Raw genomic sequence first — 23,497 nt, 5'->3', positions numbered from 1 at the left:
ACGTGGCTTAGGTAGGAAAATGCGCCACTTATATGTTGCAGTTCATGGGCGAGTTAACTTCAAGTGCGGTCTGTATACTACAATTTGATTCAAAAAGCAGGTCATATTATGTTGAAAGAGTAGAACGTTATCAAATGAATTGTAGTTACCTCAAGAAGTGATTCTACAAGAAGGAAAAAAAAGCGTACTCCATTGAGTTCAGTGTCGTTTTCACAGTACTGACTTCGACAACTTTTTCATTCAAGCCCAAGTTCTGAAAACAATCTTCCTGCACATACACTGTTTTCAATGCCCAGCATGGGGATAATTGTGTTTTTTTTTTTTTCCATGTTGAATTCTGAAGCCTTTTGACGCTTGAGCTTGTGCAATTTTTTTGCACTTCGATGCGAAATTTTGTTATTGGATTCCATTGCAACTGCAACGTTATTCCAGACGACTAAGTTAGAGGACATTCAAGGCGGAAAGTAGGATGAGTGCGTAACCGAAACGTTAATCAAAGTTGGTACTGGATTTTTGTCGGTGCCTTGTTTTCTCTGGCGCTGCTCAAAAGGAGCCTGCGACCCTTCATGTGCGGCATCAGTAGCGGATTCGGAATGGGCTACAACCACTGCCACCACATTTTCAACGAACCCACCACGTTTCGCTCCAACACGCTAAATGCCAAACAGAAGGATTGAGTGCCAGCAGCTGCAGCCTACAAGTCATTGCTTGTTGTTGATGTAGCATATCAATTACAACAAAGTCTAGTACCTTGCTTAAATACTAAATGATAAAGGCCACAAGCAGCCTTTTACCGCACGAAGCGGATTTAGCGTTGGTTGACGGCGGAACAAAGCAATGGCAGACGAACAGAACTCTTTTGTCCAAGACCGTTTTCGCACGCATCTGACTCCACAAGAGCGGAGCAGCAGCCCGGGTGAAATGTTGTATTTATTAGAAAACGGGCGGATACCCGGTGGCCTTGGGGATTGAACCGAGCACCTGCCGAATGCGAGGCGGATCCTCTGCCACAAGTTAATGCGTTCAGTTGAAGGGCAATTGAGAGTATGACAGGCATGTTATTGCTCTCTGTCGTGCGGCTAGGAACCGCTTGTCCCTCCATGTAGGTTATAAGGTGCAGGGAGGAAAATGAAATTCCTCTCGATAAAGTCAATGAAGTGTATGCAACTGTCTCGAAACTATAGCCGTGTATAGCGGATAATAGCTGTGGCCCAACACGTCACAGCTATTCACAGGCTACTGTCGAAAGAAGACAAAACACTCGGCATCAGCATTTTTTTTTACCCGCCAGGACAGAGACGCAATTTAATTCCTAAGAATAGCGATCACTATATTGTCAAGTAGCAGTGACGGCAGTCCAGCGAGCAGGGGACAAGGAATCGGGCGTCCAACCAAACATTTCTTTAGGCTTACTTGCTCCCACAAAGAACTCAATCACACGGTATCAGCGAAAGCAACAATCATTTTTAGGGGTCGGCGAACCGTATGCCTGCCGCTCTCCGCTGCACAGAATTTAAAGCTGATATGGATCTTTCGAAATACACGCGCAAACTTGCCACAACATTGTCGAACAGCGAGGAGTCGCAGCCGCAGCTTACTTCGCTCACCGACGTCATCCGGGACGAGGTTCAACAGGCCTTGGGTGTGGTGCCGACACCCACGCAGCCTCTGCAGCCCCCAGCCATGACTTACGCCGCAGCTGTGCGCCGTCCTGCCCCTCGACAACGGGACCCAAGCCCCTATCGCCCTCAGCCAGCTGCGCTGGACCGCCGCCCTCTCGCCCCAACCCGCCCGACGTAGGAGCGTCGCACTCAGCCGAGGAAATGCGACGAGTGGAGAACTCCCGACCAGCGGCGCCCACTATGCTTTCACTGTGGCGAAGCCGGTCACGTCCTCCGGCACTGCCCATACAGAAGACTGGGCATCCGAGGGTTCTCTTACGACGCTCCACGACCCCGACCCGGCAAGCGACCAGCCGAAATCGAGGAATTTTTGCGTCGGGAAGGATGCTCATCGCCGAGCCGCCTGTCACGTTCTCCGTCGTCATCGTCACCACGCTTTGTATCTCCTAACCGAGGTTACGCCGTGCGTGGACGCTCCCCCAGCCCCCGAAGGTTAAACTGAATAAAGCAGCCTCTGGAGGTGAGGTTGCTTCTAAGCGCAATGACAAAGACCCTCCATCGACGATTACTCAAGACCATACCTCGACTACGACGACAACACCGACGACGACAACACCGACGACGACGACGCGGCCAGACTTGAAGTTTTTACCGCTGCCCAGTGAAGTAACGTCGGAGTACGCCCACCGCAGCCCCACTACTCGACGAAGCCGAGATCGGACACCGAAGACAACGTGCAATACGAGAACGCGAACAAGTGACCTTGAAGTTACGGTTGACGGTCACGCGGTTACTGCCTTGGTCGACACGGGAGCGGACTACTCAGTCATGAGCGGGCCACTCGCTGTCCGACTCAGGAAAGTGACAACAACTTGGGACGGCCCGCTGATCCGCACCGCAGGTGGTAACCTTATTACGCCGTCAGGACGCTGCACCGCGAGAGTTACAGTAAATGGGCGAACCTATGCTACAACCTTCCTGGTCCTACAGAAATGCTCGCGAGACGTGATTTTAGGAATGGACTTCCTGAATGAACATCGGGCGATCATCGACCTTCGATCCAAGTCGATCAAGCTTTCTACGGACAAAGCCATATCTGCAGCGACGACAGCGACTCATCGCGTTGCCTTAAACGTCCTTGACGAAGTACTGAGCGTGCCGCCCCGATCAAGTGTCTTCGCCTGCATAGGTACTGGAGACGTCGAAACTGCCGAAGGCGTCGTCGAGGGGAACACCCAGTTACTCTTTGATCGAGGACTGGGCGTCGCAAGGGGAGTCGCCCAAATCCGGAATGGCCAAGCCCAGGTGCTGCTAACCAACTTCACCGAAGAATACCGGCATCTAAACAAAGGTACGACGATTGCCTTTCTCGACGAGCTGCCAGCCATAAGAGACATATCTGCCCTCCCCGACCAACCCGCACAACCATCTGACGAAGGCCATCAACCCACGTTCGACATCAACCCGGCATTACCCCGGAGCAGACAAAACCAAATACACAGTCTTCTTCAAAGGTACAGCGATTGCTTCTCATCAACATCGAACGTGCGACGAACCCGGCTTGCCAAGCACCGCATTGTCACAGACGAACACGCCCGACCACTGCGGCAGAGCCCCTACCGCGTATCGCCGATAGAACACCAAACTATCCGCAAACAAGTAGAGGAAATGCTACGTGACGACGTCATCCAGCCATCAAGGAGCCCCTGGGCAGCACCAGTTGTCCTAGTGAAAAAGAAAGACGGCACCCTTCGCTTTTGCGTCGATTACCGCCGCCTGAACAGCATTACGAAGAAGGATGTCTAGCCCCTCCCCCGCATCGACGACACATTGGATCGGCTATGCAACGCTAAATACTTCTCATCGATGGACCTGAAGAGCGGATACTGGCAAATTGAAGTCGACGAAAGAGATCGCGAGAAGACTGCGTTCATCACGCCAGACGGACTCTTCGAGTTCAAGGTGGTGCCCTTCGGCCTCTGCTCCGCCCCAGCGACGTTCCAGCGAGTAATGGATATGGTGCTCGCAGGCTTGAAGTGGCAGATTTGCCTAGTCTACTTAGATGACGTTGTTGTCTTCTCCTCAAGCTTTGAAGACCACGTCAGAAGGCTTCAGATAGTGCTGGAAACGATCAAGTCTTCAGGCCTGACACTAAAACCAGAGAAGTGCCACTTCGCCTACGAGGAGCTGCTCTTCCTTGGTCACGTCGTAAGCAAGGATGGAGTTCGCCCAGACCCCCAGAAGACGGCTGCGATCGCAGACTTTCCACAGCCTAATGACAAGAAAGCTATACGCAGATTTCTTGGATTGTGCGCTTATTACCGGCGATTCGTCAAGAATTTTTCGCGCATCGCTGAACCTTTGACCCAGCTTACCAAGAGGGACGTGCCTTTTAAATGGGAAATGCCGCAAGAGGAAGCTTTCAAAGAGCTAAAACGCCGCTTACAGTCCCCTCCTGTGCTCGGGCACTTTGATGAAAACGCCGAAACCGAAATCCATACAGATGCAAGCAGTGTGGGCTTATGAGCCGTGCTCGTTCAGAAAAATGGTAGAGAGGAAAAAGTTATCGCGTACGCTAGCCGTTCACTGTCGAAAGCCGAAGCCAACTATTCGACGACCGAGAAAGAATGTCTCGCCATTATTTGGGCCACGTCGAAATTTCGCCCCTACCTATACGGACGACCATTCAAGGTTGTGAGCGATCACCATGCTCTGTGCTGGCTGGCCAATTTGAAAGATCCCTCCGGCCGCCTTGCTCGTTGGAGCCTGCGTCTTCAAGAATTCGACATAAATGTAGTCTACAAATCTGGCCGCAAGCATTCCGATGCAGATTGCTTATCGCGAGCCCCCGTAGACGCAGCACCGGAAGAGGAAGACGACGACGCTTTCTTAGGACCGGTAAGCGCCAGCAGTTTCGCGCAGCAGCAGCGCTCGGATCCTGAGTTGCAAAGCCTAGTTGATTATTTGAAAGGCAAGACCGCATCGCCTCCCAAAGGGTTCCAGCGCCAACTGTCGTCCTTCGTCCTTCACAATAATGTCCTCCTGAAGAAGAACTTCGCGCCCAACAGGACAGTGCATCTTCTTGTCGTGCCCAAAAATCTCAGGCAAGAAATTATGCAGGCATGTCATGATGAGCCGACTGCAGGGCATCTCGGGATTGCTGGCACGTTGCACCGCATCCAGGAGAAGTACTATTGGCCGCGGCTAGCTACGGACGTTTCCCATTACGTGAAAACGTGCCGTGAGTGTCAGCGACGCAAAACGCCTCCGACTAGACCAGCCGGACTCCTGAACCCCATACCACCACCAACTAAGCCCCTTCAGCAAATGGGGATGGACCTGCTCGGCCCCTTTCCGACTTCATCATCAGGTAACAAGTGGATCATCGTGGCCACCGAATACATGACCCGGTACGCCGAAGCAAAAGCGTTGCCTAGTGGTACCGCAACAGAAGTTGCAAAATTTTTTGTCGAACAAATTCTCCTGCGACACGGCGCCCCCGAAGTACTCATCACGGACAGAGGAACGGCATTTACAGCGGAGCTGACGCAAGCCATTTTAAACTACAGCCAGACAAGCCATCGGAGGACAACTGCCTATCATCCACAAACCATCGGACTCACAGAGCGTCTGAACAAGACCATCGCAGACATGCTCTCCATGTACATCGACGCCGAACACAAGACGTGGGACTCCATTCTGCCCTACGTTATCTTCGCCTATAACACTGCCGTCCAGGAGACAACCCGGTCTACCCCATTCGAGCTTGTATACGGCAGGAAGCCCACGACAACACTCGACGCAATGCTCCCGCACGCTTCAGACGAAGACAACCTCGACGTCGCCGCCTACCTCCATCGCGCCGAGGAAGCCCGAAGACTTGCGCGGCTTCGCATAAAAGACCAGCAGCGCACCGACGCCCGACGCTACAATCTGCGCCGACGAGACACGCATTACAAGCCAGGTGATCGTGTTTGGATATGGACACCAATTCGCCGCCGTGGATTGAGTGAAAAGTTGCTGCGACGCTACTTTGGCCCATATAGGGTTCTCCGCCGCATCGGTGACCTGGACTATGAAGTCATCCCCGACGGAACGACAGCATCTCAGCGACGACGCACACGCCCGGAAGTCGTACATGTCGTACGTCTTAAACCCTATTATGAACGCTAAAGGACTCGAAGTTTGCATTATCCGTGCTTATTTTCATTTTAAAGCATCGAGACGATGCTTCTTTGGGAGGGGGGTAATGCCACGTACCATTGTAATGTCTGTTCGTTCGCGCAAGGCCGCATGAAAGGGGTGTTATCATTTTTGTTTGTGACGCGAGAAGCGACCGGCCTAATCTCGATTGTTCACAGCCATGAACAGCTGCATCTACGCGTTTCCAGATTAATCTAGATGATCTCGGCCTGTTATCTCGAAGTTTCCTTGCCGGCTTTAAATTGAATGATGCCGCGAGCAGTGGGCATTCGTAGTTCGACGACCGCCGAGCACGCCTGTTGCTTACGCCGCCGCCGAGTGATTCAGTTCTTTTGAGGGCGCAAGTCAGCCCAAATAAAGAGCTTCGTTTGAAAGTCTTTGTTGCTGTCTTCCTGACCGCTGGACTGCCGTCACTACAACGTGACAATATTGTCAAGTAGCAGTGACGGCAGTCCAGCGAGCAGGGGACAGGGAATCGGGCGTCCAACCAAACATTTCTTTAGGCTTACTTGCTCCCACAAAGAACTCAATCACACGGTATCAGCGAAAGCAACAATCATTTTTAGGGGTCGGCGAACCGTATGCCTGCCGCTCTCCGCTGCACAGAATTTAAAGCTGATATGGATCTTTCGAAATACACGCGCAAACTTGCCACAACATTGTCGAACAGCGCGGAGTCGGCACAGCGTGGATGCGATCAATCGATAAACAACGCCTATTCCGATGGACGTCGTCTTGAAAGCCTTAAATTCATTTACGGCTTTGTCAATACACCTCGCTTTTCTTTCCTTTACAAGGAGCCGCGAGGTCCAACATACAGGGTCTGTTCTGAAATTAGTACGACTGGTTTTTTCCTGTGCGAACAGGCGGACGAGAGGCAATCTGCGCATGGAGGATCGTTGAAGGGGATATTGGGAATGCTCGGATAAATCAGCAGTCGGCTCTCGGCCGTTGAAGAGTGCAGGTGGCTTGTACTGTGAACCTCTGTCGAAACGTCTCGTCACGCCGAATCATAGAGCGTTTACTGGATCACCGATACGCGATCAAATTTTGTGTAAACCTTGATGAAACGGGCAAAGGGACTCACGACATAAATAAGGAGGCCCACGGTGACGCTGCATGGGTAGATCAGGTGCTTTTTGAGTGACACAAGCTGTTCCAAGAAGGCCAGGAAAGAGTGAAAGACGACGACCGCTCCGGGCGCTCATCAACCAGCAAGACCAACGAAAATGTGTCGCGACGAAAAATTTACTTAACAGTGATCGTAGAAGGAGTATTAGAATGATTGCTGATGACCTGAGCATTCCTAAAACCCAAGGTTTTGAGATCGTGACAGAAAACTTAGCCATGAGGAAAGTGTGCGCGGAGTTGGTGGCCGCGAGTGTTGTCAGAGAAGCAAAAGGCCAGCCGGAAAGCGATCTGCCAGGATATTGTTCATGACGTGAATGACGACCCCGATTTTTTACATAAGATAGCGACCTGTGACGCGACGTGGGTGTTTGAATACGACATGGAGAGCAAGCGGCAGAGCTCAGAATGGCCCACCCCTTCTTTTCACGTCCCAAGAAAGCGGGAAAGAGCAAATCCAAGCAAAAGTCCATGCTCATTCCCTTTTTTGATCGACATGGAGTCACCCACAAAGACTTCGTACCATCCGGAGAAACAGTTAATGCAGTTGTTTTACGTGGAAATCCTCAGAAAACTTCAAAAACGCATTGTTCCTGTCTGTCCAGCCATCGCCAACAAATGGCGGCTGCACCATGACAACGCTCCAAGCCACACAGGGTTCCTCGTAATAGAGTATCTTGCCTAGCACAAGGTAGCAACGCTGCCTCGCCTTCCCCCCCCCCCCCCCCTCTAGAGCCCCGACTTGAACCAGCGAGACTTTTTTCTATTCCCGAGAATAAAGTCGATGCTCAAGGAGAAGCATCACGGATCGGTAGAGGCTGTTCAGCAGGCCGTGACGAGGGAGCTAAACAGCATTCCGTTCCAGGCGTTCCTGGAGGTGTGCGAAAGCTGGAAAACGCATTGGCAGCAGTGTGTAGGTGCGGAAGGGTGCTCCTTTGAAAAATGCTAATTATTTGTACTATTATCATGAATAAAATATAGAAAAAATCAGTCCTACTACTTTCGGAACAGACCCTGTACCTCGCTTTCTATACCCGCACTTGCTTCTTTGAGTATAGCTTTTTCCCTCATGCCATTGAAGTTTTGACTTCCTTAGCGGATAACATACCATCGTTATCGTTAGAACTCTGACTAGCCTATTCCTATTCCTGTGTGATTGTTTTCATTGGTTATTTTGTATTGTTACTTGATTCCAACCCATTCCTGAAATTTCCTCGCTAGAGGCTGCAATCTATAAATAAATAAATGAATAAATTGTAAAAGTGGTCTACATGGTGATGCTGAGGACGAGGAAAGCCGCGTTGCCAAGTAAACCACCGTTACAAACGCAGCAGCGGTGAAGCAGTGGCGGTCGGCCGTCGGTCAGGCTGAACAGGTTCTTCCTCGGAGCGATGGCAGTGGTGCTGGGCCAATGCCCACTTTCTTCGCAAGGGCCGCGGAGAAAAAAGGATCCATCCTGGCGACTCATGGTGCCGACAATAGAACCGGCTGCAGGCGTTGAACATGTTTAGCCTAGCGGGCACAGCAGTGAAAATGGGCAGAGGGCATGAGTGGCTCAGTGATGTAGTTAACTGTGGATGTGCATCCCAGGACGTGGTAGAGGCCATGATATTTTGAAATCAGTTTTTTGGAGAGGCCGGGAGCACTGAGAGGAATACACAGCCACACGAGCGAACCGGGTGGAAAGGCCGGTGCAAGCTTGTCTTCGTCATGGCTGTGTTGTGGCACCCTGAGCACATGTCGTTAGCAACCGTTAGACCTGGCGGCAGAGTTCCGCGTGCTGGGCAGCTTAAGAGACAGTTGTAAATTCAAATGCGGAAAGGCGGTAGGGGAGAACTGTTCTGATGGGAGCGGATGGACGCCGGCCGTAAAGCAGAAAAAGTGGAGAGAAGCCGATGCTAGAATGTGTGGCAGAGTTTCAGGCGTACGTGATATAGGGTAGAACGAGCTCCCAGTTCGTGTGGTTGGCAGCTGCGTACATGCCAGCATGTCACCAAAGGTGCGATTAAAGCATCTCCTTGGACCATTTATTTGTGCATGGTAGACGGTACAAGTAGTCCGATAAATTGTAGTCACAGTCGGCAAGCAGAGCTTGAGCGATGTCGTTCAAGAAGGCGTGTCCTCCGTCACTGAGGAGTTCACGGGGAGCACCGCGGCGGAGAATAAAACGCTGCAGTATGAACGATGCCAAATCGCGAGCTGTAGCAGCCTGGACCGCAGCGGTCTCAGCATACCTGGCAATGTGATCAATGGCAGCAATGACGGATGCGAGTGGCAGCCGCCGCGGTGGCTCAGTGGTTATGGCGCTCGGCTGCTGACCCGAAAGACGCGGGTTCGATCCCGGGCGCGGCGGTTGAATTTCTTTGGAGGAGAAATTCTAGAGGCCCGTGTACTGTGCGATGTCAGTGCACGTTAAAACACCCCAGGTGGTCGAAATTTCCGGAGCCCTCCACTACGGCGTCTCTCATAGCCTTAGACGCTTTGGGACGTTAAACCCCATAAACCAACCAACCATGCGAGTGGCGGATGCGATGAGGCGGATGCGAGTGTATGCCTTGGATGCTTCGGCGCGACCCCATTACGGAGCAGCGTGGAAACAGGTGCAGATTTTAGAGCTAGATTGCGTTGGAATAACGAGAATCTATTACCTTCCATCAGGCTTGTAGTTACACCGATAAAAGAGGTTATCGCGAATGGCAAAATGTGAATATTGCAGCGAAGAGCGTGAGATGCCGGAACCGTAGATGGAGCGGACAAGAAGCTGAGAAGAGAGGGCACCCATTGCTCTTTATGCTGCTCTGAAGGCATGTCGCTGATGGTAAGTGAAGGCGCACTGACTTCATGGTTGGAGAGGCTGTCAATCTGTTCCTATACCAGGTAGCTCGAAAAAGACATCGGCGTTCTGATGCTTCCGGACCGACCGGTAGACGACGCATATGGTGTATTCTTGGAGGCGGAGAGCCCATCGAGTAAGGTCACCGGAGGGTTCTTTTAACGCAGAAAGACAACAAAGAGGATGATGATCGGTGACTACGTCAAAAGGACGCCGACAGAGGTAAGGGCGAAACTTCCCGAGGTCCAAAACGACAGCCAAGCACTTTTTATCTGCGACGGAGTAGTTGGAGTCGCATTATTAGGGGTGCAGCTGGCGCAAGCGTATACACATTCTTCGAAGCCAGACTTGTGTTGAGCGAGCACAGCGCCGTGGCCATACTAATGACGTCCATGTGTATTTCGGTTGGTGCTTTAAGATAAAAGTGGCACAGGATGGGTGCTGCTGTGAGGAGAGTGTGCTTGGTGGTGCATTCATCGTCGCATGCTGGCGACCAACACGAGAAGTCCACGTTGCTGCCAAGGTCCTCAGATAAAGCGGAAACAAACACAGAAAAGTTGCTAATAAAATGCCAAAAATAGGAACAGACGCCTAAGCCGCTGCGTCGTTCTTTAATGGAGGTAGGTTTTGAAAAATCAGTCACAGCACGATGTCTAGCGTGGTCTAGAGGGATACCCTTATTTGACACAGCGCTGCCTAAATTGGTTATCTCGCGAGGAGCAAAGCGCCACTTTTTCAAGTTGAGCTGCAGGCCGGCGTCCATTAGCTAAATATCATGTAGGCAACTCAGCTAAAGCTCAAAACTAGGCACCCGGCGATCGAATCACGAAGTCCCGTAATTAAGCTTTCGGTTTAAAAAACTATAGCATTGGAATATACGTGAGTCTGATGGGGCTCCTTGCGTCTTAAATTGATATTTCTGAAAAGGAAATATCTGCGCATGCTTGGATTAGGCCTTCTCTCCGTTTGCTGAGCTGGGCCCAGCGCAGTGGCTAATGTGAGCGTGGTTTTAACCGCTTCCAAAATGAGCTATCCGAAGCTACAACGCAGGCATGGTAGCACTCGAAGCAATCAAAATTCTGGCTGCCCGTCCGAGAACGTCAGAGATAATGAACCTAATCTGGACTGATCGAATGATCAAACGAGATAGCGCATACATTGGCCCAAGAAGGTGCACAATGCGGTCTCGTCGAGGAGAGAGCCCCGTCAGATTGATAAGGAGCTGAACACGCACAAAGATATCTTAGTCATTAGAGATGAGGAAGACAGACACTACCTCGAGCAGGCAAAGACATCAGAAAAAGGGAAGAGGTCATATGAAGAAAGTTGCAGGCGGGGGGTTTTTCCCAACCAACTAGCACTAAGCAGATAGCATCTGGCGATCGATGACCCGAGGGGTAAACCCTGAAACGAAATAGCAGACACAATTCACATGCTGTGGACATGCCCTAGCTACAACAAACCAAAGGAGAATATAGAGTCCTGGGAGGGCTTAGTGGGCAGCCAGAAGGAAGAAGACCAAAAGAAAGTCATCCATCTGCCCCTGGACACCCATAGACACTAAGGGATCCCAACCTTCGGAACGGGGAGGAGTATGACGGTAGTCAGGATTCAACTATTCAACTCCCCGTGATTCTTTCACTGGTGCAAATAAAGTTATTTGATCATCAGCATCGTCATCTACAGGTTCCCAGGGCACACGGGTGTAAGCACTTGAAGGTCCCGTAGCTAACGCTTCTAAGCGAACACTGAGGCAGTGTTGCGCGGACTTTTTTCGGAAGAGGGATACTACGGGCTGACTGGAACCTATTGATGGGAAGCAAATAACTTTTCTAGTTGAAGACGCGACAGAAAACGAGGCGAAGGAATATGATTCATCCTCAGTCGTGTCATCAAAAAGCGCGGTTATTTCTAATGCATGAATGCGTCTTTGCACAGCATTTTTTATTCTTTGTTTACTGCGTTGCTACACCACTCAACACACAGATCAGAATCCTCAACAATACCAAGGCCTAAGGCCTGACTTTCTGGTTTTCATGACAGGATTTGGTTTTAGATTCGAAGATGAGTATCCTGGTAAGTTTTGTACTGTACATTTCCGAGACTGATCCACTCAACACATGCAACTGTTCTCACCGGCCTTTCACTAAGCAAGCATAAAGGAATGCTTTTGGAGGCATATACCGCACTGGAAAGCAATATATTTTGCTAACTTCTACTCTCGTCTTTCATATTGCATCTTAGTTTGGGGAGTTACAACCATCCATAATTGCAATAAACTGGAGCGACTACAAAAAAAAGTGCTACGAATTCTTGAGAACTTTTATGGAAACCCTAGCCAGCTATCTACTGATCCCTTGTTTACTAAACATAATCTGCTTAAAGCATCTAAGCTATATGACTACAAACTGTCTCTGTATATGCATAAGCATAAGCTTCCAAACGATGCACACCGTCCCATGCATGCTTACAGCTTACGTAGGGAAATAAAACGAGTGCCGCGTACACGAACTAATTATGGCCGGTCCACACTTGACTTCTGCATACCATCACTTTATAATAAACTTAAACCCCACATTGATTTTACAGCCCCACTTAGCTCATTTAGATACGAATTAACAAATTTTCTGATGAGTCAATGAATATTACTGCAATCCAAATAAATGACACTGACCAATGAACTGACACCACTACTCGTCCGGCGGAAAACTGATGTTTGTAAGCTGTTTGTGAGTTTCATGTTCATATTCATCTTGATATCTGTTGTGTGTGTAATTCTTTAGGAAATGTAAGCACTGCATTTCCATGTTCATATTCAATTTTATAGTGCTGTGAGGTCCACTGCGTGACGCTGCCTTAACTTTTGTTTGCATCATAATGTGCTAGCATGCATTGGTTTGTTTCTTTTTAAACGTATTGAAATCAAATATATTATATTGAAATATTATTGTATACCTCTTCAGGAAGTGTAAACACTGTATATGGTGTTTGTAAGTTTCATGTTCATATTCATCTTGATATCTGTTGTGTGTGTAATTTTTTAGGAAATGTAAGCACTGCATTTCCATGTTCATATTCATTTTTACAGTGCTGTGAGGTCCACTGCATGATGCTGCCTGTAGGCCCCCAGGGCCCAGTCAAGCTGTCTGAGACAGCTTTTTGCCTGGGGGACCCCCAACTTGTAGGTTGGAAATAAAGTGGATTTGGATTTGGATGTCCTTAGCTGGTAGAAAAAATCCAGCAAAGGTATGAAAAAAAATTGTAACAGGCCCAACAGTAAAAAAAATTATGCGAAAAGCTGGGATGGATCGCGTGGATTGTTCGAGTCGCAGGCCGGTGAAATCCCACGTGCCACAGTGAAAACAAAATGAAATAAAGAGGCTTTGAAATTCGGAAGCTCCAGTGCAGGATGTGAGTCACAAGAATAAACGCGCACTTGTTAAGTGCAACACAAAGGAACACTAGACAATCTATCTTATATGAATGGTGACGCTTGTGGTTACCTCAATGTGGCGGGAAAACCGTTCTTAGTTCTTAGAAACGAGACAAGGGAAGAGTCTCGCTTCTATAAAGGGTTCTATGTGCCGGCATCTAATCTGAGGATTGGTTAGAAAAGTAAGGTTTAGGAGCGAGTGGAGAAAACAGAGGTGGTCGTAACTACGTCTTTTCAATCATTGTTGACTCGGGAAGACGTTTTTAGGAGGAATATGTTACACTAGATTTGGAAAAAAGGGCTTCAATCAAACAGGATTTCTCATAGCTGAGGCGCTCGTCTTGCGGCCACTGTTATCACATCGGACGAATAATTATTGATAACACCGCTGGCGGCTGCATTAAAGTTAGCATTTTAGCAACTAAAGACAAGCGCCCCGGAAACCTTAACGATTTAAATATCATAAAAGAGCGTTGTAATTGGTGGTGTCTCAGGCCTTGTAAAAGTCTATAATTATGCTTAATGCGCATATTTCTCTCCCAAACACGTCTGACAATATTTACTTCTGTGTGAAGAGGGCCGTCTCGTTAGAGCGCGTATTTATAAACCCGAAATGTGCTTGTGTGGTTACTGAATGCTCTTCACTCAAGAATCGAATAATTTTTCTGACCTATGCAAAACAACTTGTATATTTTAAATATTTCTGTATCTAGAGAATTCCCCTCGGTAACCGCCTTCATGCGAATACTTTACCTTTCTAGGCAGTAACTGTGCGGAAAAATTCCATGCAGAAAATTGAGACTAAAGATGAGATCAAGTCCAGGGAAGATCAGGTCTAGGACTCTCTTGACCGGTCGTATCTCAAGCTCGTCACTGTCACAGAAGTTGATATTTTAACTGGCTGGAAAACTCTAAAAACTTCATTAGCACCAGTTTGCGCTAAAAACGCGCTCTCAAGTGTCACTAGATGTAAATATTGCGCACAGCTTGAGCCATAAGTACTGGTTGAGAGCGAATCTAGACTGTATGTGCACCTGTGTAACTACACTGAAATAATCCTCTCTTATTCTTTCTGAAATGTCTTATTGAGCTTGGAGAGTGAGAGACGAGTGACGGGTCAGTTATGGTATCAGAAAGTGGTCACTGATATGTGCGCTTACGGTCACCCTATATAAGTTTTCTCTCATCAATGTTTGGGATTAAAACGTCTATTAACGTCAAGGAAAGGTACTGAATGCTGAATTCAACATAACCGTACAAAATGGGTCTCCCTGCTTTCATTTTTTTCCTTTCCTTCATGCTCCGCTGCAGAAGTAGGCCATTTTTTTTCTGCACGCCGTTCAACTTCGCCACGGAGCCGCTCCTGTTCTCCTTAGAGACCGTGGCAAGGCTTCCATCTACGCCATCTTGGAGCAAGTTCCTCATGCCTTAAATACCACCCACCAATTACAATCCGTTACCACCCCCAAACCAATGGCCTCACTGAGCACTTCCATCGAACCCTCTCGAACATGGTTTCCTCTAATATTCAACCGGACCATACGGACTGGAACCAAGTGCTCCCATTGCATTGCTTTTGCCTGCAATACTGCGCTGCAAAGAACAACGCGTTACTCGCCATTTTTCTTTTTTTTATTCCAAACCCCTGCCTTCGTCATGAAAGCATCTTTCTTTTCTGTCCCGTTCCCCTCTTCAGTACCCTTCCACGAAAAATTCACTTCCCGTCTCACCCAATGCCGGAACCTGCGCGATTGAACACAGAAGCTTCCCAGCCCTCCTTCAAACACTGTAAATGCCTTACCCACCATGCCGCTTTTTTTCCCTGGTGGTAAGGTTTTGCTCTGGACACTGGTGCGCACTCTAGGGCTGTCTGAAAAATTTATGAGCCGCTGTATTGATCCTTATACAGGGCTCGGACAAAACGCCCCCCGTTAACTACCGTGGCGCTCCCGCATTACTTGTTACGGACCACCACTGTCGTGTTATCCAGACGTCCACGTGTTGCGCCTCACGCATTTTGTGCGTCGCTCGTCATATCTCTAACTTGCGACCAGGAGTGTCGCGGCCATCTTGACAGTGTCAATAAAGCTTGCGCCGGGCGATCCCGAACTCGCAATTTTTAAAGACATAAATAAGCCAGTTCTCGCAGGAAATTTGGATGCTGTCAAGACCGGTGTGAAGTGCATTAGCATTGGTTATGCTGCTAAAAGGACGATCGATCACGCAGTCATCCGCGAATCCGCTCGTAATTGAGGAGTAGTTATTTGGAAAATCATTAATGTGACTGAATAATAAAAGAGGATTGAGCACTGTGCCTAGTGGCACACCTAAAATAACGGCAGACATGAGGGAGGAGTCATTGCTATTTTCTTCGAATTGATAACGGTTGGTTAAAAATTAAGGACTAATTTTTTGGTGGACAAGACGAGAGTTTCAGAAATGGACGTTTGTGGGGTACTTTATCGAATGCTTTTCCGGCATCCAGAATCAAGGCGTCCACCATGGTGTTGGTGTCTTTGCACGTTGTCGTCATCAGCTAACATCTCGGCGCAAGTCATGCAGGGAAAGGGAACGCGCTTTTAATAGCGCTTTCAAGAACGGGGCGTTGGTGACCACATGCAAAAGCCTGTTTTCACACAATATTTCGTGGTTGGCAATAGTAAACCACGCGCAATATATCCAGACGACAACCGGGCTATCCCTGACGCACCACTAAAAGCTAGCGACCACCACAAAGTTATTGACAAATAATCATTTCTACTCATTCTTTACACTTTTCTTTGCATTGTGTAGATTGCACGTTTCGAGCTATTTCAGCAAGTGGAGTTTTTTATTATTGTGATCCCGATTACCAGGAGCCGATTAAAGTTGGACGATTCTCCACATCTCTTCTCACCCAGTGTTGTTCATTCGCACCTTTTTAATTCTTCTTACCGAGTAAAATATTTAAGACTACACTATAGGTACATAACTGTCTTAGGCTTTCGTAGACTCTTTTCCAACGCGAATCCGCCGCTGTGGCTCAGTGGTTACCGCGCTCGGCTGCTGACTCGAAGGACGCGGGTTCGATCCTGGTCGTGGTGGCCGAATTTTGATCGAGGCGAAATTTTAGAGGCCGGAGTTCTGTGCGATGTTAGGGCACGTTAAAGAAGTAGACCGTTCTTGCGGGCTAGTTGGTTCTTTGCAGAAAAAAATAGGTTTGGTTTATTGGGGTTTAACGTCCCGAAGACACTAAGGCTATTAGGGACGCCGTGGTGAAGGGCTCCGGAAATTTTGAGCACATGGGGTTCTTTAACGAGCACTGACAGCGCCCACCACACGGGCCTCTAGAATTTCCTCTTAATCTAAATCCGGCCGCCGCGGCCGGAATCGAAACCGCATCGTTCGGGTCAGCAGCCGAGCGCCTTAACCACTGAGCCACCGCGGCGGGGCGCAGAAAAGATTAGTACTGCGCTAACGGGACAGGACAGGAGAACGAGGAAACACAGTCGACAACACAAGCGCACACTTGCAACTGTTTCTCAGGGCGATAAGGTGAGAGCATTCAGTCAGCACGTCCCCAGAAACGTGTTGTCAAGGAAACGATTAAAAACTAGCAAGCAACCAAAAAATCAGCGAGAGTTAAGAGCTTGAGAAATACTCGAAGTGATAATGCAATTGTCCCTACAAACAACAAGAGTAAAAAGTATGAAGACGCGATAAAATCTTGGTGTGGCATATGGAAAAACCTGCATGAGAGCATGGTAACAACAATCAACAAGAGTAAAGGTGAAAATGAAAACCAGATAAAAGAATGGGGTACGGAAAAACAACCATTACATGCAAGGCAACAAAGCACAGTCTAAATGTGAGCATAAAACCAGATAAATCTACATTTCTGGCCTTGAAATACATCTTAGGGACACAAGTAAAACAATTATAGGTGGCCTTTTAATAACGTGATTTCGCTCAGTGAAAGCGAAATAGACGGAGTGCTGAGACATTTTTCACCATTTGTTACGATGTGAAAAGCTTCGAGGACCTCGTTTACCGCCGTATCTCTTGGCCAATACTTTTTTGTTTATGTTATCGATGTTAATTACAGTTGTTAAGGTGGGCTTGTCTAAAAGGAAAGAAAAATAATAGAGCCCAGCCCGCAATATTAGTGGGCTACACGCCTTTCAATAATTAAGGAGCCTAAGAGTTATGGTAGATAGACAGTGAACTATTCAATATTACTCCCAAGCACCGCATGTAATCGGCCAAATCATGGGAACGTATTGGGAGCGGACATTGCTAGAGAGGACTTGGGTGAAACCACCAATCTGCAATATTGGAGAAAAATGCCTGTGCTTCCTGACCTTAAACGTCCTCTTAAAGCAGTGTGGCCTTATCAGAAAAAAGCAGAATTGTGCTAAATTCTCGGCTGGTTAACTGATACTGAACAGTTAGGTTTTCAAAGATTTTCTTTATTCTCCGTATTTGGTGAAAGGCATGCAGTCCAGCTTGAGTAATAATACCTACATTAAATTTTTTTTATGAATTCTAGAAGACGTTATCCTGGGAACTGCTGGGAAGCAAATTTTATCTGCATTTCATCAAACTACATGACCTTTAGAAAAACTTGCTGGCAAAGCAACTCCGTCTATGCGTGCTACTCGTCAAAAGTGCCGAAATTGTCGGCTCAATTTCTTGTTGGAGAATGCAATTGGTGTCTGTTGCTGTATCGACGAACCGTATGAGATTTCAAACTCTAGAGGTCTCTTCTTCATTTTGCGATACGTAGACTCATGCGATACGGGGGCAAGCATGCCACCAAAGGTGGGATTAAAACATTCGGTCAGGCCATATGTTTGTGTATGGTAGACAGAACAAGTAGTCCGATGAATTATAATCACACTCGGCAAGCAGAACTTCCGCGATGTCATACAAGAAGGCACGTCTTCCGTCACTGAGGAGTTCGCGAGGAGCACCGTGGCGGAGAATGAACGCTGCAGTATGAACGACGGCACATCGCGAGCTGTAGCAGCCGGGAGCGCCGCGGTCTCAGCATACGGGGTCTTGTATTCAATGGCAGCAATGACCGTGCGGTTGACGAGGGCAGTGTACGACAGAGGGTCGCATAAACAGATTCCAACTCGGCCGAAGGGGCGAGACGGACAGGGTAGTGGCTGAAGTTCACCAGAGGTGCGATGAGGCTGTTTCTTACGGCGTTGGCAGGCGGGCACGAGCGAGGGTACGTGAGAACGAATTTCTACATGCTGCGCCACTAGTACCTGAGGCGGATGCGAGTGTATGCCTTGGATGCTCCGGCGTGACCACATTACGGATCAGCGTGGAAACGGGTGCAGATTTGGGAGCTAGGTTGCCTTAGAATAACGAGAATCCATTCACGTCCATCATTGTCGTAGTTACACCGGTAAAGCAGGCTATCGCGAACGGCAAAACGTGAATATTGGCAGCGAAGAGCGCGAGATCCGGGAACCGTAGATGGAGCGGAGAGAAAGGTGAGAAGGGCGGGCATCCATTGATCTTTATGCTGGCCTGAAGGCATGTCGCTAATCGTGAGCGAAGGCGCTGTGGCTTCGACGAAGGAGATGGCTATCAATCTCGGCCTGTAGCGGGGAACGGGACAAGGCATTGGCGTTCTTATGCTTCCGGACCAACCGGTAGACGACGCGTATGGTGCATTCTTGGAGGCGGAGAGCCAATCGAGTAAGGCGGCCGAAGGGTTCTTTTATTTATTTTACCCTCAGGGACTTGCAGGCATTACAGAGGGGAGTGGGCAGAAAATATAGAACAAAACAATGGAGAAAAGGGAAACGGGTACATCAAAGATTAGTCCTGTGTATACAATGTTAGCTAGACAAAATACATTAGTGCAGAACAAGATAGAGTTTACACAACACCAGCCAAAGCTTTGCGAAAGTTATTTACGTCAGTAATGTATACAATTTCACCAGGAAGATCGTTCCATTCCTTAGAAGTACGCGGGAGAAATGAGTGTAAGAAAGAAACTGTTTTACATAATGGGATGGTAACTTTGTGGGGATGATCAATGCGGCTAGATAAGTAGTAAGGTCTATGAAATAAATTATTGTGTAGGCTTGGGTGGTAATATAACTTGTGAAATAGGGTTAGCCGACAAATTTTTCGTCGCGAAGCCAATGACTGAAGACTCAGGTTAGCTTTCATTTCCGTTATGCTAGCTGCTCGGTTATAGTTAGAAAGAATGAAGCGAGCGGAGTTATTTTGAAGACGTTCAAGCGAAGTAATTAAGTAGTCAAGGCTAGGATCCCAGACTGCTGGTGAGTATTCTAGCTTCGGACGTATTAATGTTTTATAAAGAATTGATTTCAAAGAAGAAGGCGCGCGAGAAAAATTACGTCGCAGATAACCTAAAGTTTTGTTAGCGTTATTGATTATGTAATCTATGTGAAGCCTCCAAGATAGGTTAGAAGTAATGTGAATGCCTGGGTATTTATAAGAATTGACGCTTTCAAGTGGAATGTCATTCAAGTAGAACACGGGAGACGGATTAGCAGAACGGGATACACGCAAGACCTTGCATTTGTTAAAGTTTAGTTCCATTAGCCACTGATTGCACCAATTAACTATAGCCGTAAGGTCGCGCTGTAGGATGTTGATATCGTTATCGCTTTTAATCTCACGAAAAATCCCACAGTCGTCGGCGAATAAATGTAAGTTAGAGGACACATGAGAAGGAAGATCATTGATATAAATTAAGAACAGTAATGGTCCAAGAACGGAACCCTGTGGAACACCAGAAAGTACATTAAAAAAGGGTGAGTTGTAACCATTAGCAGCGACAAATTGGGAACGGTTAGTCAGAAAGCATTCAATCCATTTGAACAAGTTATTGTCAATATTTAGGTGACGTAATTTATGAAGAAGCAAGTAATGGCAAACCTTATCAAATGCTTTTGAAAAGTCTAAAAAAATGCAATCAGCGACTGATGACCTGTCAAGTATATGTTGCAAGCTGTTTGTGAAAGAAATTAGTTGAGTGTCACATGAATATGATTTCCGGAAACCATGTTGTACAGAGGAGAAAAATGAATTGCTTTCGAGAAAGTTCACAAGTGTAGTGAATATGATATGCTCGAGCAGTTTGCAACATGTGCTAGTGATAGATATGAGGCGATAATTAGCAGCAGATGTCTTGCTCCCCGATTTGTGAAGTGGAACTATCTTCCCGATTTTCCATTGTTCAGGTAGTGTGCCTGTCTCCACTGACTGTTGAAATGTATGTGTTAAAATAACTGAACTATAGACACAAGTATAGACGCAGAAAGCCAACAAAGAGGATGATGGTCGGTGACTACGTCAAAAAGACGCCCACAGAGGTAAGGGCGGAACATACTGAAGGTCAAAACGACGGCCAAGCACTTTTTATCAGCGACGGAGTAGTTGGATTATTAGGGGTGCAGCTGGCGCAAGCGAATACACATTCTTCGAAACCAGATTTGTGTTGTGCGAGCACAGCGCCGAGGCGATACTAATGACGTCCATGTGTATTTCGGTTGGTGCTTTAAGATAAAAGTGGCACAGGATGGCTGGTGCTGTGAGGAGAGTGTGCTTGGTGGTGCATTCATCGTCGCATGCTGGCGACCAACATGACAAGTCCACGTTGCTGCCAAGGTCCTCAGATAAAGCGGAAACAAACACAGAAAAGTTGCTAATAAAATGTTAAGAATAGGAACAGACGCCTAAGCCGCTGCGTCGTTCTTTAATGGAGGTAGGTTTTGAAAAAGCAGTCACAGCACGATGTCTAGCGCGGCCCAGAGGGATACCGTCCTTTGACACAGCGCTGCCTAAATTGGTTATATCGGGAGGAGCAAAGCGCCACTTTTTCAAGTTGAGCTGCAGGCCGGCGTCCATTAACTAAATGTCATATAGGGAACTCAGCTAAAGCTCAAAACTAGGCACCCGGCGATTGAATCACGAAGTCCCGTAATTAAGCATTCGGTTTAAAAACTATAGCATTGGAAAATACGTGAGGCAGATGGGGCTCCTTGCGTCTTAAATGGATATTTCTGAAAAGGAAATATCTCCAGATGTATGGATTAGGTCTTCTCCCCGTTTGTTGAGTTGGGGCCAGCGCATTGGCTAACGTGAGGGTGGTTATAACCGATTCCAAAATGAGCTGTCCGAAACTACAACGCAGGCATGGTACCTCTCACGTCAGTCAAAATTCTGGCTGCCGGTCCGACAACGTCAGAGATAATTAACCTGGTCTGGACTGAGGCCCACGAGGCCCTCTGATCAAACGAGATAGCGCATACATTGGCCCGAAGACACACACGGTGCGGTATCGTCGAGGAGAGAGCCCCTTTAGACGGATGAGGAGCTGATATTACACCTCGAGCAGGCAAAGGCATCAGGAAAAAGGTAGAGGTCATATGGAGAAATTTACAGGCGGGAGGGTTTTCCTAACACAGTAGCACTGAGCAGATGGCATCCGGCGATCCATGACCCCATGTGTAACCCCTGCAACGAAATTGCAGACACAATCCACATGCTGTGGACATGCCCTCGCTACAAAGAGCAAAAGGGGAATATAGAGTCCTGGGAGGCTTTAGTGGGCAGCCAGAAGGAAGAATACTAAAAGAAAGACATACATCTTCCCCTGGACGCCGATGCATACAAAAGGATCCCAAACTGTGGAACGGAGAGGAGTATAGCAGTAGTCAGGATTCAACTAATCGGCTCCCCGTGAATCTTTCACTAGTGCAAATGAAGACATTTGATCATAATCATCATCTATAGGTTCCCAGGGTACACCGGTGTAAGCACTTGAAGCTCTCATAGCTAACGCTTCTAAGCGAAGACTTAGGCGTGTGTTGCGTAGAATTTTGATCGCAAGAGGGATAATACGAGCTGACTGGAACCTATTGATGCAAAATAAGCGTTCTGTTTGAAGACGCGACCGAGAACTAGACATGGGAGTATGTCTCATCATTAGTCGGGTCATCAAAAAGCGCTGTTATTTCTAATTATTTGTATACTGCATTACTACACCACTCGACACAAAGATCAGAATCCTCAACAATACCAACGCCTAAGGCCTAACCATACGGCTTTCATGACATGATTTGGATTTAGATTCGAAAAAGAGTATTAATTGTGGTACTGTACATTTTCGAGACTAATCCACTCAACACACGCAACTGTTCTCACCGGCCTTTCACTAAGCAAGCATAAAGGAATGCTTTTGGAGGCATATACCACACTGGAAGCTGAATGTCCTTAGCTGGTGGAAAAAACCCAGCAAAGGCATGAATAAGAAATGGTAACCGGCCAACAGTAAAAAATTATCCGAAAAGCTGGCATGGATCGCGTGGGTTGTTCGAGACGCAGGCCGATGAATTCGCACGTGCCGCAGTGAAAACGAATTTAACAGAATTAAAGAGGCTCTGAAATTTAGAAGCGCCAGTGCAGGGTGTGCTTCACAAGAATAAGCGTGCACTTGTTAAGTGCAATAGAAAGGAGCACTAGAGAGTCTACCTTATATGAGTAGTGACACTTGTGGTTACCTCAATGTGGCTGAAAAACCGTTCTTAGTTCTTAGAAACTAGACAACGGAACGTAGTGTCTTGCTTCAATAAAGGGTTATTTGTGTTCCGATCTAATCTCAAGATTGGTTAGAAAATAAGGTTTAGGAACGAGTGGACAAAACAGAGGTGGTCGAAACTGCGTGTTTTCATTCATTCTTGTTTGGGGAAGACGTTCTTAGGAGAAATATTTTGCACTAGATTTCGAAAAAAGGGGCGCGAACTGTTATCACATCGGGCGAATGATTACTGATAAAATACTGCTGGCGGCTGCATTAAAGTAAGGAGTTGAGGAACTGAAGAAAAACTCTCCGGAAACAGTAACGATTTATATTTATATAGAAAGTGGTCACTTATGTGTGCGCTTACGGCACCGATATAAGTTTTGAGTCATGAATGTTTGTGATGAAAAGGTCTATTAATGTCGAGGAAAGGTACTGAATGCTGAATTTAACATAACCGTACAAAATGGGTCTCCCTGCTTTCATTTTTTTCCTTTCCTTCATGCTCCGCTGCAGAAGTAGGCCATTTTTTTTCTGCACGCCGTTCAACTTCGCCACGGAGCCGCTCCTGTTCTCCTTAGAGACCGTGGCAAGGCTTCCATCTACGCCATCTTGGAGCAAGTTCCTCATGCCTTAAATACCACCCACCAATTACAATCCGTTACCACCCCCAAACCAATGGCCTCACTGAGCACTTCCATCGAACCCTCTCGAACATGGTT

At 47.6% G+C, this 23,497-nt stretch overlaps 2 pseudogenes; both read left to right on the top strand.

Moving 5' to 3' along the window:
• LOC149327398 (uncharacterized) overlaps positions 1-14,058 on the top strand; it is a 38,654-nt pseudogene extending 24,596 nt beyond the window's left edge.
• Positions 14,059-17,988: 3,930 nt separating this feature from the next.
• Positions 17,989-23,497, top strand: part of LOC149327397 (MICOS complex subunit Mic10-like) — a 32,539-nt pseudogene continuing 27,030 nt past the window's right edge.

The sequence above is a fragment of the Amblyomma mixtum genome, chromosome 10 (genome assembly GCF_055824585.1).
Source record: "Amblyomma mixtum isolate Tamu chromosome 10, ASM5582458v1, whole genome shotgun sequence".
NCBI lineage: Eukaryota > Metazoa > Arthropoda > Arachnida > Ixodida > Ixodidae > Amblyomma > Amblyomma mixtum.
Note: the sequence above shows the minus strand (reverse complement) of the source record. Positions and strands in the feature narration are given on the sequence as shown.